This window comes from Limanda limanda, chromosome 11 (genome assembly GCF_963576545.1).
Source record: "Limanda limanda chromosome 11, fLimLim1.1, whole genome shotgun sequence".
In the NCBI taxonomy this organism is placed as follows: domain Eukaryota; kingdom Metazoa; phylum Chordata; class Actinopteri; order Pleuronectiformes; family Pleuronectidae; genus Limanda; species Limanda limanda.
This window is the reverse complement of record NC_083646.1, coordinates 1,413,138-1,428,533: the sequence shown is the minus strand read 5'-3', so window position 1 is coordinate 1,428,533 and position 15,396 is coordinate 1,413,138. Positions and strand designations below refer to the sequence as shown.

Sequence of the window (15,396 nt, the reverse complement as noted above, 5' to 3'; positions counted from 1 at the left end):
AGGAGCAAGAAAATCCATGAAATAAAAAGTTGTGTTTTACAGAAAAACATTGAATAAAAAATGAATAATAAACAGTAAAACATATAAATAGAGATTTTTAAATGACAATATTAATTCAGTTAATAGCCCAAGAGCCGGTCTGGAGTGACACGCAGGTCTGCAGGGAACAAGAACAAAGAGAACAAGATGTCTCACTGTGGGTATTTGTTCTCACTTATATTATCATTTAAAAGCCAGAACCAGAAGACCTTCAACAGGGATCATGTGATGAAGGCAGATCTGATAAAAAGGCAAGACCAAGGACTTTATAAACCAATGAAAGGTTATTAAAATGAATTCTGAAGCAGCCAGCGCAGAGACTTGGACGACATACGAGTTATGAAGCAGCTGGAGATGAATTATGTCCAGAACTCAGATCATCACAGCAGCTCGTGGAGTCTCTGCGTGATGAACATGAGAGAGTCACTCTCTGCTCATGCTCCTCACGGGAGGAAATCCTGTCTAATCCGATTCCTCATCTGTGATTTATCAAAGTTCAAAATGAGAAGTAGAGACTGTCAAACACCCGGTAGACACGCTACATGTTTATTAACTTCACACATGATCACATGTACAGTTACTGAGGTGAAGGCAGAGACATGTTTAACGTTTAGTATGAAATGGAATGTTACAGTGACATCTTAATCTCGTAAATACAAGAGATATAATAAAAAGTAAAAGACATCGGGTCCATATAACGATCACATGCTGTTAAGGGGAGAATGTGATGTTTCTGCTGTGGTTCCTCTTCAGACGCCCATGGTGACCTGGATGAACTGGAGACAGAGAAACACGCAGCGTTATCCGATGATATAAACACAGGACTGATGTTTTGTGTGCGTGTGTGTGTGGTTGTGTGGTTGTGTGGTTGTGTGCGTGTGTGTGCAGCAGAATCTGTGAGACCTACGTCATCGTACTGAAACGCGGCGCAACCAGTTTGGGTTGTGTCTCTTCTTCTGAACTGATCTGGAAAATAAAAGCACATTGATCAGGATTTTTTCCAGATTCTGAGCCTTGTGGTGACGGCAGAATCTTCACCAAATGTTAATTTACACAAATCTGAACACTGATCAGCTGCATTTATCAAACGTTGGCAGCAGGTTTTAGTTTCCTGGGCCACTCACCCGTCAGGATGCGCAGTCGGATGCAGCAGCTCAGGAACTCGTCGAAGGTGATCCTGCCGTTCAGGCTGTAGCGCTTCATGATGATGTTCAGCGCCTGAGGACTCAAACCGTAGCCTGCACACAAACACAATCCACTTCACACTCTTGTCATATTTATTCTATGCAAGATTATGATTTTATTACTGTAAAATCACAACTTTATACTTTTAAATATGTTTTGTTCTTGTAAAATTTACAACTTTTTTCCTGTGAAAGTACGTTTTCACAAACCAAAGCTGGCAACGGCCTTCTGCAGCTCCTGGCCATCCACGCTTCCACTGCGGTCCTGGCCAACACACACGTCTCTCTTTTTAGTAGTTTGTCCTGACTCTTGTTGAGGGTGAAGGACAGAGGATGTCTCACCATGTTAAAGCTCTATGAGACAAACTGTGATTTGTGAATATGGGCTATACAAATAAAATTTGATTGATTGATTGATTGATTGATATATGCAGCAATCCTGAGATTAAATTCAATACTTTTCAAGACCTTTTTCAAGACCCTGCTAATATTTTTCAAGACTCCAGCGCCACTAGGAGCTGTAACCGGTTACATCAGCAACACAATTGAGTTTGATATTGCAAAATTAAATGAAGTTTGCCAGAACTTCTATGTAGCACTGTATCAACACAACAGAATTCAGATAGGCCGGGAGGGAATAAAGCTCAAAAGAATAAATTGAGTTACTCAGCCAAAAGGCACAATTTATTGATGGACCCTGGACCCTCTTGGAAGAGGATATAGTACATTTTAGAGTAAAGATGCATCAATCTGGTCCACTTTGAGAGACAAATTAAGAGGCTAGATTGAAATTAATATGGCAGTCAGAATCTACTTGTTGTGTGAGAAACACTGCACAGACACACTGAGCAGTAAATGGTTCAGTCAACTCTGCAATAGGCACTTTTATAATACTTTAAATAATACAACTATTTTGCAGCATAAATAACCCAAATCAGATCAACATTGTCACTGATATAATGCTACAACTTTCTCAAAAAGAGCCACCATGTGGCATGTCTTTAGTGCAACAAAGTGTTAAACTGACATACACAGGGAAACTAGTCTGGTATCTCACCTGAAGGAAATTACCACCTGCGCAATTCTCCCAGTATTATGATATAATAATAGAACTCAGAAATGTACGTGTGTAAACTTTGAAGATGGACAAAACTAATTGAGCTGTGGGAGTGCTCACTCCTTACAAATATGATTCATGGCATGTGCCTCAGTTCAGTTGCTTTGGTTTCCAACCACTTTTCAGTTTGCACCAGCTCAGTGCGTGGCGTGTTACTGTTGTTTCGAGACAACACAACACTTCTGCAGTGCGCAGCGGCTGTGTGAACCCAGCGTCACTCTGAGGTCTGGACAAGTTGAAGCGGCGACAACTGAGTTAACGTTAGCAACGCTAGCAGTAACGTTACTAGCTTCAGCTGTCGTACTCATACTGGGTCATGTTACAACATTAGCCGAGGAAGGTGTTGCCCAATGCTCGATGGACAACCGCTGTCTGCGTGACGCAGTGGCTTTGTGGCTAGCTCCTCGCACATGTGAACGGAGCACATTGATCCCCATTGAAGCTAAACTCATTTTCTTTCTACAGACCGAACAGGAAGGCCCCCGTCATTCCCAGCGACGGGCTTCAGCCAGGGCTTGAACTGGATGGATGGATGGATTTGTATTTATATAGCGCTTTTCTAGTCTGATGAAGACCACTCAAAGCGCTTTACAGTTTTACATTCACCCATTCACACACACATTCATACAGTGCATGTACTTGCAGCACTTTGTTATTCTATGGGGGGCTATTTAGGGTTCAGCATCTTGCCCAAGGACACTTCGGCATGCAGATGGTTCAGACTGGGGATCGAACCACCGACCTTCAGGTTTGAGGACGACCACTCTACCCCTCAGCCACAGCCGCCCTCTGCTCGTGTTCCAACCACGACTCGGCGAGTTTACACTTCCTCATTGCCTGTTCCTTTGCAGCCATATAAATAATTAATAGCGCACTATTCGCGGGTAGGCCATCCTCTACATGGAAGATTCAACAACGACAAGTGCTACTCGCGCTGCAATGACGCGACAGACGTTGCCTGTGTAGTTCCTGTTATAAGCAGGGTGTTGGTTGGGACTCTTGTTTTGAAGGGGGGTTCTAACGGAAGGGGGTGTTGTCCAGAGAGAAGTTTTGAAGTGCGAAGGAAAATAGACTGGTGCGATGTCCCGATTCAATAACCATCATAATAATTTTTCCGCTGAGGCCTGACAGTATAAGAGGAAAAAACCATCGGCTACACCTCTAATGAGTATTGAATTTGAAAAAGATTCAAGACTTTTTAATGCTTTTTAAGGGTCTTGATTTTCCCTAATTTTATATATCAACTTTTAATACTTTTCAAGTCCCGTGGATACCCTGATAACTTTCTCTGTTGAACTCAAATGCAAACCAGTATTGGCTGTCTTTATCAATTTAAACACTGAAGAATGCATTTGCCAGATCAACAACAGAGAACCATTGACTATCCTTCAGAACTTGCTAATGGATTGTTTAAAGAATTTGCAACAGAGGGAGCGCGTTGTTGTACTGCAGCGTTGACAACTTACAAATCTTAGATGAATCGCAAATCATCAGGTTGTGTTTTATCAAAAATACTCTTCACCGGAAAATATCGGAGTGTGCACTAGTGCAGGGGTTTTCAACTGGTTTGTCCCAGGGACCATCGTTCTGACTAGAAAGTAATCCGCGGCCCACTGATGTGCCTACGTGTGTGTGTGTGTGCGTGCGTGCATGGGGATAGAAGGAAGTTTTAAAGGAGACATATCACGAACATTCCACTTTTGTAGTGCTTCTACACGTTAATATGGGTATCTGGCATGTCTACAGTCCCCAAAACTCTGGAAAAAAACAACTCCTGCGATTTGTTATGATTCCTCTATGTCAGAAACAATACGCTTGAGTGCGTGCAATGGGATTACGAGCGATAAGTACGTCATTGTCGAACCATGCCCATGTAGGGAGTCTCGCTACATGGCCTTGGACCGCCCCCCACCATCATCAATCAATCAATCAATCAATCAAGTTTTATTTGTATAGCCCACATTCACAAATAACAATTCGTCTCATGGGGCTTTAACATTGTGTGACATCCTCTGTCCTTAACCCTCAACAAGAGTAAGGAAAAACTACTAAAAACCCTTTTCACAGGTAAAAATATGTAGAAACCTCAGAGAGAGCCACATGTGAGGGATCCCTCTCTCAGGACGGACAGAAGTGCAATAGATGTCAGGTGTAAGAAAACATCATCAGGATTTTTAGCAGCATCCATTAGGCTAAACATTTTTCAATACTATGTGTCAGGCAGTCCCGCTGCAATCACAGTCTCTGGCCAGCAGCAAGACCACGATCCAGCATCAGGATGGGATCCACTATAATCCACAGTCATTGTCCACCGCCGCCAGTTAGAATCCATTATCAGCTGCCGCCTCGGTCGTGGTCCCTCATCATCCGATGCCAACGCGACAAAGGATCCTCCATTACAACGACGATCAGCTGGCACGATACAGAATCCACCGAACTGGATCCACCATTGCGACCTCCGACACGCGATCCACAATCATAATCCATGGTGCGGCCACAGCTGTGGCCCTGCATCCGCGGGCGCTAAGGCACAGAAACTCCGGGAAAAGGGGTCAAGTTAGTAACATGTACTGATCAGATAAGAATTATCTTGATGTGATAAATATGGAGAAAAGGAAGGAGAAGCAGGAAAGAGAAGCTCCGTGTGTCTTGTGTCATAAATTCCCTGTGCGTCTTAGCATCATCAGGGGTTTTTGCCATTTAATCAAATTTGGAACATCGCACAAATTAGCTCTAACTATAAGCTTTATCAAAAAGGAAGGTTTTGAGTCTACTTTTAAACGAACAGAGCGTGTCTGCCTCCCTAACTGAAAGTGAGAGATTATTCCACAGCAGTGGGGCTTGATGGCTAAAAGCTCTGGCTCCTACTCTACTTTTAGAGACTTTAGGGACAACAAGTAAACCTGAGTTCTGGGATCGGAGTGCTCTAGTAGGTTGATATGGAACTAACATCTCTTTAAGGTAAAGAGGTGCCATATCATTAAGGGCCTTGAAGGTGAGGAGGAGAATTTTAAATTCTATTCTAGATTTAACAGGAAGCCAGTGTAGCGATGCTAATACTGGAGAAATGTGCTCTCTTTTCTTAGTTCTCGTCAGGACACGTGCTGCGGCATTTTGGACCAGCTGCAGAGTCTTTAACGACTTGCTGCTGGAGCCTGATAATAATGAATTACAATAGTCCAGTCTCGATGTAACAAAGGCGTGGACTAGTTTTTCTGCATCTTTTTGCGAAAGGACATGTCTGATTTTTGAGATATTACGCAAGTGGAAAAACGCGGTCCTAGAAATTACTTTTAAGTGACTATTAAAGGACAAATCAGGATCGAAGATCACTCCCAAGTTCCTGACTGTGTCATTGGAAGCAAGGGCAATGTCATCTAGCGCAGCTATATCATTAGATAATGTATCTCTAAGGTGTTTAGGGCCGAGTATTATAACCTCTGTTTTATCTGAGTTTAATAAGAGAAAATTGCGGGTCATCCAGGTTTTTATGTCCTTGAGACATGCTCGAAGTTTAGTTAATTGATTACTTTGATCAGGTTTTATTGACAAATATAACTGGGTGTCATCCGCATAACAGTGAAAATTTACCGAGTGTGTCCTGATAATGTTTCCTAGTGGAAGCATATATAATGAGAATAAAATTGGGCCGAGCACAGACCCCTGTGGGACACCATGGTTAACTTTGGTGCGCACCGATGACTCATCATTGATTTGAACGAATTGGGAGCGATCAGCAAAATAAGATTTAAACCAGTTTAAGGCCGTTCCTTTAATGTTAATTAACTGTTTTAGTCTCTCTAATAAAATTTGATGGTCAATTGTGTCGAATGCTGCACTGAGATCTAACAGAACGAGGACAGACACAAGTCCCTGATCTGAAGCTATTAGAAGGTCATTAGTGACTTTTGCCAGGGCTGTCTCTGTGCTATGATTGGTTCTAAACCCAGACTGAAAGTCTTCATATATATTATTTTCCTGGAGAAACTCACACAGCTGATTGGCTACAACTTTTTCTAAGATTTTAGATAGGAAGGGGAGATTAGATATTGGCCTGTAATTTGCTAAAACCTCTGGGTCTAGGGTGGGTTTTTCATCATCTCACCGGCTCCGTCGGCGCCGTCTCCCCTGGGAGAGATGGTGGAGCTAGCATTAGCATTTGCGCCAACTGAGCTCGCTTTTCCATCACTCAGAGCCGGTGAGACGATGGAGCCCGGGCTCCATCGTCTCACCATTTCATATGCATGCAGGTTTGCATCTGAAATGGGAGGACGGACTGATAAGAGCAGACTAGACAGCCAACACTACAACGTCACATTCTTCAATACTATCAAAAGGGTTCTGGGGAGGAAACCAGTCAGGTAGGGGAAACACATTTCTGGGCTTATTAGCAAGATCATCGCAGGACAGTTGCCTATATGCACCAACATGGCCGGTCACCGTATCACCAACCCTCCTTTACATAAAGGCCTTCATGCATGTAAGGGTGCATGAACAAAATCATAATATAATGCCAAAAGTAAGTAGTACAGGAACTAACAGTTGAACTAGCATCGCACGCCAGGGGCCAAGTTTGTTAACCAGCCATCTGTTGAATGAATGAATATTTAGGTAGATAAGGATACAGTATGCCTTTCCCACAATGCCATGCAAAATTAGTGAGCATGGCTCTGCCGTTGTTATTGATTACCATTCCATTTCAGGAGACACTTTTATTATACAAATAAATGTCACAAGAAGCATTTCCTAGGGATTGGCCTGTAGAAACATGGCAGTAACACATCTTATAATGTCGTGACTGTAGATCTCATTGGTGTGTCATCAGGTATGCAGATACATTTACTGACTTATCATTGTTAGAAGTTTGAGCATTACATTTACATACTGCAACCTGTTTGGGGAGGAGGATTGCATCAAGCATCAGAGACACTAGAGCATAATATACATTTGATTTGTCTCTGTTTCCAAATTGTGCAAAATGATGTACTACACCACATGCATACTGTCTATGTAGATATTGACCCTTTTCCCTTCAGTCAATTTGCATGCTTCTGCAGACAGAGAAGCAGGGAATGGTCATGCAATCAATGTATCACGTGTTGTGTCTGAATTGCTAGACACTGATCCATCTACAAGCAGTTCAAAGTCTGGATTCTGCAACAGCGTTTCCTGTAAGTCTGGTCTGGAGGAACAAACTTAGGTTATTTTACGACACAGATATGTTGTTCACCATCTCCTTTTGTTCGAAGAAGAGTAGCTGCGTTTAGAACATTACATCTTTTTTCAGTGATGTTAAGCATTTCCAACAGAATAGCATGTTATTGATAGCATCATAAACACAGCATTAGGGATCAACAGGGTGAGTAGGGAGTATCCTTCTAAATCCTTGGATACCATGACAGTCTCATCTGAAGCTGCTACAGCTCTAAGACAAGTAAGGAGGCATGTATCAACAGGATCAAGTTTTGCTGAGAAACGTGCTACAGGTCTGTGTTTGCCCCCCTTGGTCTGGGAGTGGCACTGATGTCATGTAGCCCCCCTTCTTGTCAACTGCTTATGTGAAAGGTCGGTCAGGGTTCGGTAGTCATAAAGTCGGGGTTGTTTGTAAGGTCAGTTTCAAGTCAGTAAAAGCTTTCTCTGTGTAATCAGTCCATATAACTTTACTATATGCTTGTAAGCCTGTGTGCGATTGCGCTGAGGGCTCTTTAAGGACAGCATAGTTAGGAATAAATGATCTGTAATAAGAATCCATCACAGGAATGAAATCACTTATTTCTTTGAAACGGTTTAAGAATATTTTAAATTACTGTTACTCTATTAGGGGTGAGGGATTTGCTCTCTGCTGTGATCACATGCCCTAAAAATTCAACTTGTTCTTTTACAAACTTGTACTTTTTCCGGCTTGCCTTATGACCTCCTGCAATTAGATGTTTTAGGAGAGCTATAGAATCATTTGCACAATATTCTTCAGTTGGAGAACAAATCACAAATCATTAAATCGTCAACATATGGTAAAAGTGCTCTTGTTATCTCTGATGATCTTAAGCTTTCTTTTAGTGCCTGGTTGTAAATGGTCAGTGATTCACAATAGCCGTGACGAAGGCATGTGAATGTATAACCAGGGTATATGCAGCAATCCTGACATTAAATGCAATTGTAGCGAGGTGGTGGCTATGGGTAATATTTTGTTGCCTACAACGCCACCTGAGGAGTCTCACCTCAGGAATATTATGAAAGTGTGGTGTGCGTGCAACAGCCCAGGTTCGTTTAAATCACTGGGCAAGAGATGTGTTTAAATCAATATAAAACTATTTTCACAAATCACAGTTTGTCTCATAGGGCTTTAACATGGTGAGACATCCTCTGTCCTTCACCCTCAGCAAGAGTCAGGACAAACTACTAAAAACCCTTTTAACAGGTGAAGACACGTAGAAACCTCAGAGAGACACATGTGAGGATCCGTCTCCCAGGACAGACACAAGTGACACAGATGTGTAGAGGAGAACATCATCAGGAGAAAGGTTTTAGCAGCATCGATGAGGGGAAACATGTTGAAGGATAACTTCAATACTATGTGTGAAGCAGTCCTGCTGCATCATAGTCTCTGGTCAGCAGCAGGATCATGATCCAGCATCAAGATGGGATCCACTATAATCCACAGTCATTGTCCACTGGCGCCAGTTAGGATCCATCATCAGCCGCCGCCTCGGTCCTGGTCCGACATCCTCCGATGCCAACGCGACAAAGGATCCTCCATTACCATTACGATCAGCCGGCACGATACAGAATCCACCAAACTGGATCCACCATTGCGACCTCTGATGCGCGGTCCACAAATCGTAATCCATGGTACAGCCACAGCTGTGGCCCTGCATCCGCGGGTGATAAGGCACAGGGACTCCGGGGGAGGGGTCAAGGGTCAGAAACATGTACTGATCAGATAAGAATTACTTTGATGTGATAAGGATGGAGAAGCTGGAAAGAGAAGCTCCGTGTGTCATGTGTCAGTAATTCCCTCTAACCCTAACCCTAACCCTTTTTGCCTTTTAATCAATGATACAATGATACAGGCCGAACTTGAGGCTACACTGAGGCTGAAGGTAAATCTGACTGGCTACTGGTTTGTATGGTAGTATGATGAAAACCATGTGGCCCACTCAGTAGATCAGACATCAATACCTCTATGCCTTTTTAAACTAAACGCCTCCTATTTTGGAACATAGGACAAGTTACTTTCTGCCGCACTAATTAGCTCTAACGATAAGCTTTATCAAAAAGGAAGGTTTTAAGCCTACTCTTAAACAAACAGAGCGTGTCTGATTCCCGAACTGAAAGTGAGAGATTATTCCACCCTGGTTATACATTCACATGCCTTCGTCACGGCTATTGTGAATCACTGACCATTTACAACCAGGCACTAAAAGAACGTTTAAGATCATCAGAGATAACAGGAGCACTTTTACGATATGTTGACGATTTAATGATTTGTGATTTGTGCTCCAACTGAAGAATATTGTGCAAATGATTCTATAGCTCTCCTAAAACATCTAATTGCAGGAGGTCATAAGGCAAGCCTGAAAAAGTACAAGTTTGTAAAAGAACAAGTTGAATTTTTAGGGCATGTGATCACAGCAGAGAGCAAATCCCTCACCCCTAATAGAGTAACAGTAATTTAAAATATTCTTAAACTGTTACAAAGAAATAAGTGATTTCATTCCTGTGATGGATTCTTATTACAGATAATCCTAACTATGCTGTCCTTAAGAAGCCCTCAGCGCAATCACACACAGGCTTACAAGCATATAGTAAAGTTATATGGACTGATTACACACAGAAACTGAAACTGACTTGAAACTGACCTTACAAACAACCCCGACTTTATGACTACCGAACCCTGACCGACCTTTCACATAAGCAGTTGACAAGAAGGGGGGCTACATGACATCAGTGCCACTCCCAGACCAAGGGGGGGCAAACACAGACCTGTAGCACGTTTCTCAGCAAAACTTGATCCTGTTGATACGCTGTTGCAGAATCCAGACTTTGAACTGCTTGTAGATGGATCAGTGTCTAGCAATTCAGACACAACACATGATACATTGATTGCATGACCATTCCCTGCTTCTCTGTCTGCAGAAGCATGCAAATTGACTGAAGGGAAAAGGGTCAATATCTACATAGACAGTATGCATGTGGTGTAGTACATCATTTTGCACGATTTGGAAACAGACAGATCAAATGTATATCATGCTCTAGTGTCTCTGATGCTTGATGCTATCCTCCTCCCCAAACAGGTTGCAGTATGTAAAGCTACGTCCCTCTACATGATGTTGTGCATGTTTACTCTAGGAGTACTGCGAATGCGAACGGCGCATTTGATTAGAATGGTCCGGTTCACGGCCAGGGAGGGAGGGGGGGGGGGGGGGGGGGCAGGATCTCAAGCATGCGCAAAGACGTCATCTCCAACTTATTCTTTATCTATGTTCGCAAACGAAACAATTAGGGGGTTCAAGTATCTTTCTTCAAATGACAAATTACATCGTCTATCACTTTTGAAGCATGAAATGGCACTTGATTATATTCTGGCAATAACAGGTGGCCTTTTTGCCACTCTAAATTTGACTAAAGATGCTTGAGTAACCTTGATCCCTGATAACTCTGACTTTTCAAGGATTTTCATTCAACAGATGGCTGGTTAACAAACTTGGCCCCTGGGGTACGATGCTAGTTCAACTGTTAGTTCCTGTACTACTTACTTTTGGCATATTATGCTTTTGATCATGCCCCCTTACATGCATGAAGGCCCTTATGTATAGGAGGGTTGGTGATACGGTGACCGGCCATGTTGGTTTATATATGCAACTGTCCCGAGATGATCTTGCTAATAAGCCCAGAAATGTGTTTCCCCTACCTGACTGGTTTCCTCCCCAGAACCCTTTTGATAGTATTGAAGAATGTGATGTTGTTGTGTTGGCTGTTTAGTCTGCTCTTATCAGTCCTTCCTCCCATTTCAGATGCAAACCTGTGTCCACGACAATGGCAGTTTGCTTTACACTACAGTGATGGTGTTGATGCTTTTTGAATACATGTGACTTCATGTATTTGATTTTTTACTGTAGTAGTGCATTCTCTTGTGTTGTCATGAATGACAAAAAGGAGGGAAATGTAGTGGAAAAATAACTAAGTATAGTGGAAATTGACTAAGAGTGGTTGAAACCTATTTGATAGTTGAAGAGTAACTTCTTGCATACCTGTCTAAGACTCCATGACCTGAAATGTTTATGACCTGAAACCTGTTTGACCTTTCTATATACCTGTTTGACCTTTCCATTACTTATTGACTGTCCAAAGAACCCAATGGAAATGTATGGAAATCATTTGTTCCTGTGCTTTGGTTCCTGTCTAAAACTACTTTACAGAACAGAGAGTCAAAGAGTCTGAACTGGCTCAGTCAAACAGCCTTGTTCTCCTATGTAACATCTGTGCATCTGAGTGTTCTTCATCTTCACTCTGAGATCCTTGTGGTTTCCCTGTGTTGATCCTTTCTGCAGAAAGCCCCTTATTAAATACTGTTATGGGACTTTGCATACCAGGACAATCAAAACAAATATCATTCTGGAAGTTTAATTCAAACACTGCAGTCGTGGCTCAAAGCTCATAACACGGTGTAAGTTACGAGTCAATGGCCCCTAGCTCTCAAAGGTACAGTTCCTTTATACAAATCAGACCCCTCCCCACACACTGAAGAAGGTTGTCCAATCAGCTCTCTGGATGTCCTGACAGGATGGTCAGACATTTGGTCTCCGGCGTTCTCTTTGAAGTCTTACGACACAATGAGCTGAGGTTTCTGCTCAGACTCTGAGAAGACTCTAGGTGTGAATAACCTGTTTCCCAAAGACCCCCGTCTTTTGGTCAGTAACACCTACTGCCATTGCAGCCTTCTGATGCAAACACTTGAGGGCCCCTGCTGTGAACCTTTTGTTTAGCACTGAATAGATGATGACAATACAGATAGATAACTTTGTTGGTTCAAGCCTCTTGTATCTCCAGATTTCCATCACAACACTTAACTTACTCTGTATATAATATGACTACTACCTCATTCACTTCATTTTTCTCATTTTCATTTCACTTACTACCACTATTTATACTTACACCTGCACTTTATATATACTTATCATATCTACACTACCTACTTGTATTGCTGCAAGTCTAGTATCATACTGTCCATATTCCATATCTATTTCTTACTGTACATATCATATATATTTACATATTCCACTTTACAGCTGCACATACTCTACACTTTTACTGCTTTTTTTTCACTTCTGGTTAAATGCTTAACTGCATTTCGTTGTCCCAGTACTTTCACTCTGTGCAATGACAATAAAGTTGAATCTAATATAATCTCTGGTGTCCTTCATGTTCATGGTTCATGTTCAGTTTCATTTTCCTTGAAATCTATTTAACAGGTGCCAGATGTTTCTCAGGCGACTCCCAGTGCTCCTGTTGGTTTCACCCTGACCTGTGTCTCCGTCTCCAGCTCCAATCTGATCGACTTCTCCACTGAAGGTAATTCCTGTGATCTCCTGTAAAATGCTTTCATGTTCAATGTACGTTAACTTTGAGGAGGCAGTGGACATCATACACAGACACACACATGTAGTGTAGATAACACAAGTTGGATCAGGTCTCTAACCAGTGATTCTGCTGTGGCTCCTCTCACTGAAGTGACAGTGATATATCAGGTAAAGTCTTAATGTGGTTGAACTCACTTATTATCTGAATTTGGTAAAGTTGTATTCTACGTTCAACACAGATTAGAATCAGATTGTTTCACTTGTAGACTGTTGTTTCAGGAATTTCCAAATCTCCCTCACATTCTCTCAGTAACGTCTGAGAACATTGATCTAAATAACTCGAATCAATTCATATTAAAGCAATAGTTCTTCATGAATGTAATGACAGAGGAACCCAGAGAAGAACCGTCCTCTCTGGAGCTTCGACTGGAGCTTTGGCTGAGGAGCTCAACTCATGTTGGAAATGTTGGTTTTGTTTAAGCGACTCAAACAGTTCACAGCAACAGCAGCCATCTTAGATGAATATTAATGAGCCACAGTATTCAGCAGCATCATGTACTCTGTAGTCGTGTTGGTACTAGTACTCGTAGTAAAATATTTTTTTTCTTATTAGTGAAACTTTTACTAATTTAAGATGCTGCACTTTTCTCATTTTTACTGAGGAAACAGACTGATCTTCTGGTTTTCACCTCTAACCTTTTCTCATACATTTGGAATTTATTATCTGAATATTACCACTTGATTTTTGAATTCCTTCCTTTAACTGATCCTGAAACTCTGTTATTTCTTGTCTGATTGTTTTGAATCACATGTTTAGATTCTGTATCGTCTCCTCAAACTCTCAATCTGCTTCACAGATGGGTCGACTTGAAGATGTCATACAGCTGTGCTGCAAGTTATTCCCTAAAATCAAAGCTACACTGAAAGGTTCACTTCGTGCTGGGGGGACAATTGGATCAATCGCCACTGTCGGAGGGCTTGCCTTGGGTCGTGTTGGTCTTCTTGTGGGTAAGTAGCAGTTAAGAAAAAACACGTCAGCTCCTCTTACTCGTCTAAAAATATTTACCATCATCACATTTGAGACGAGAGAGCGACTGTTGGACTCATCAATATCCTCTCTTTCATCATTTTGCATGTTTGAACTATTCTTCCCCTTCCTCTCTACAGGCGGAGCGGTTGGAAGCGTGGTGACCTACTGGTGGTTCAAGGATGATGTCAAATCGCTGCTTCAGGTCCTACTGAGCTTCAGTGGTCAGGAAAGGCAGGAGATGTCTGATTATATCATGCACGGCCAGGTCCTGAAAGACATGGAGTTTATGGATTATGTCAACCTGTTTACTCGGGTGCCTGCTCTCACAAGTTTTTTCAAATGTTAAATGAAGACTGAGGCAAACGGCCAAAAGATGTGATCTGTTTGTAACAAGGCTTCAGGGACTTCATTAAAGTAAAATCCCAGTGCAGTTTGTGTGGTGTTGATTCTTTTCATATGAACATAGTTTAGTATGAAGCGTATTTAAGGTTGTATATTTAATATCCATCAAGGGAACCACGGATCGAACACGTTACCGGCACCAACAAGATCACCTGCTCTGCGTTTGTGAGGTAAAAATAACAACAAATCAAGTATCTTTATTTGAGTGATGATCTTTAATGAATTATTGTAAAGGAACCAGTATTTATATATTTGCCTGTGTTTATGTTGCAGAACATTCCTGTGAACATGGTTTATCTGATTTAATGCTTATATGCAATGTACACGCTCTCAACTCTTTACATCCTTCTGACCTGGAGGAGAAAGATCAAAACTTCTTTCACAGCTTTTAGTTGAATAAAGAAAATAAAGTTTAACTGACTCACAAACAGGAGGATGAGTGAGGAGTGAGGCTGGTGAACATGCTAAGCTAATGATCACCTGAAGATGGCGCTGGTGTGCAGGTGTTTACTGGCTTTGGAAAGTCTTTGTGTCTGAAGAGTTTTACAGTTACATGAGTTTATATATGTTTGTGTAAATGACAATATTAATTCAGTTAATAGCCCAAGAGCCGGTCTGGAGTTACACGCAGGTCTGCAGGGAACAAGAACAAAGAGAACAAGATGTCTCACTGTGGGTATTTGTTCTCACTTATATTATAATTTAAAAGCCAAAACCAGAAGACCTTCAACAGGGATCATGTGATGAAGGCAGATCTGATAAATAAGCAAGACCAAGGACTTTATAAACCAATGAAAGGTTATTAAAATGAATTCTGAAGCAGCCAGCGCAGTGACTTGGACGACATACGAGTTATGAAGCAGCTGAGATGAATTCTGTCCAGAACTCAGATCATCACAGCAGCTCGTGGAGTCTCTGCGTGATGAACATGAGAGAGTCACTCTCTGCTCATGCTGCTCACGTGAGGAAATCCTGTCTAATCCTATTCCTCATCTGTGATTTATCAAAGTTCAAAATGAGAAGTAGAGACTGTCAAACACCCGG

At 41.9% G+C, this 15,396-nt stretch overlaps 1 long non-coding RNA gene across 1 annotated transcript; it reads right to left on the bottom strand.

Annotated features, from left to right (window-relative positions):
- Nucleotides 1–571: 571 nt before the first annotated feature.
- Nucleotides 572–1,497, bottom strand: LOC133014453 (uncharacterized). Its single transcript, XR_009681453.1, has 4 exons — nucleotides 1,434–1,497; nucleotides 1,164–1,277; nucleotides 947–1,005; nucleotides 572–815 (listed from the first exon to the last, which is right to left on the bottom strand). It is a non-coding gene; the product is annotated as an uncharacterized LOC133014453 (long non-coding RNA).
- Between the last annotated feature and the right edge of the window lie 13,899 nt (nucleotides 1,498–15,396).